We start from the raw sequence: 1,528 nt of genomic DNA, 5'->3' as shown, positions 1-1,528 counted from the left end.
AGAAAACTTCCCAGGATCCTGCCTCTTTTGAGGCAGTTTCTGCCTAGACAAGTCATCCAGTTCTTTGGTGAGCAAAGGAGGTTCATCCTCCCAAGTCTCATTTCCAAATAACTTGTCATTTAGCTTCATGATTGCTCCAAGGTATTTAGCAACTTGCTCCTCAGTGACATACTCATCCTCTTCAGAGGAAGAATACTCATCAGAGCTCATGAAAGGCAGTAGTAAGTCTAAGGGAATCTCTATGGTCTCAGTTTGAGCCTCAGATTCCCAAGGTTCCTCATTGAGGAACTCAGAGGAGATTGGTACACGCCCACTGAGGTCTTCTTCAGTGGCGTCCACCTCCTTTCTTTCCTCCCAGAATTCGGCCATGTTAATGGCCTTGCACTCTCCTTTTGGATTTTCTTCTGTATTACTTGGGAGAGTGCTTGGAGGAAGTTCAGTAATTTTCTTGCTCAGCTGACCCACTTGTCCTTCCAAATTCCTAATGGAAGATCTAGTTTCAGTCATGAAACTTTGAGTGGTTTTGATCAGATCAGAGACCATGGTTGCTAAGTCAGAATTATTCTGCTTAGAGCTCTCTGTCTGTTGCTGAGAAGATGATGGAAAAGGCTTGCCATTGTTAAACCTGTTCCTTCCACCATTGTTATTGAAACCTTGTTGAGGTCTCTCGTGATTCTTCCATGAAAGATTTGGGTGATTTCTCCATGAAGAATTATAGGTGTTACCATAGGGTTCTCCTAGGTAATTTACCTCTTCCATGGAAGGGTTCTCAGGATCATAAGCTTCTTCCTCAGATGAAGCTTCCTTAGTACTGTTTGGTGCATTTTGCATTCCAGACAGACTTGAGAAATCAAATTGACTTGTTGAGTCAATATTTTATTCTGGGCCAAAATGGCATTCAGAGTGTCAATATCAAGAACTCCTTTCTTCTGACTAGTCCCATTGTTCACAGGATTTCTTTCAGAGGTGTACATGAATTGGTTATTTGCAACCATTTCAATCAGTTCTTGAGCTTCAGTAGGCGTCTTCTTCAGATGAAGAGATCCTCCTGCAGAGCTATCCAAGGACATCTTAGATAGTTCAGAGAGACCATCATAGAAAATACCTATGATGCTCCATTCAGAAAGCATGTCAGAAGGACATTTTCTGATTAATTGTTTGTATCTTTCCCAAGCTTCATAGAGGGATTCTCCATCCTTTTGTCTAAAGGTTTGGACTTCCACTCTAAGCTTACTCCATCTTTGTGGTGGAAAGAATTTTGCCAAGAAGGCATTGACTAGCTTTTCCCAAGAGTCCAGGCTTTCTTTAGGTTGAGAGTCCAACCATATCCTAGCTCTGTCTCTTACAGCAAAAGGGAATAGCATCAGTCTATAGACTTCAGGGTCAACCCCATTAGTCTTGACTGTGTCACAGATTTGCAAGAATTCAGCTAAAAACTGATGAGGATCTTCCATTGGAAGTCCATGGAACTTGCAATTCTGTTGCATTAGAGAAACTAATTGAGGCTTAAGCTCAAAGTTGTTTGCTC

At 41.8% G+C, this 1,528-nt stretch overlaps 1 non-coding gene across 1 annotated transcript; it reads left to right on the top strand.

The window, feature by feature from the left end:
* Window positions 1-1,124: 1,124 nt before the first annotated feature.
* On the top strand, window positions 1,125-1,232 carry LOC130955378 (small nucleolar RNA R71). The gene has a single exon (XR_009076737.1). It is a non-coding gene; the product is annotated as a small nucleolar RNA R71 (small nucleolar RNA).
* Window positions 1,233-1,528: the final 296 nt, after the last annotated feature.

The sequence above is a fragment of the Arachis stenosperma genome, chromosome 1 (genome assembly GCF_014773155.1).
Source record: "Arachis stenosperma cultivar V10309 chromosome 1, arast.V10309.gnm1.PFL2, whole genome shotgun sequence".
Classification (NCBI taxonomy): Eukaryota; Viridiplantae; Streptophyta; class Magnoliopsida; order Fabales; family Fabaceae; genus Arachis; species Arachis stenosperma.
This window is presented reverse-complemented; position numbering and strand designations above follow the sequence as displayed.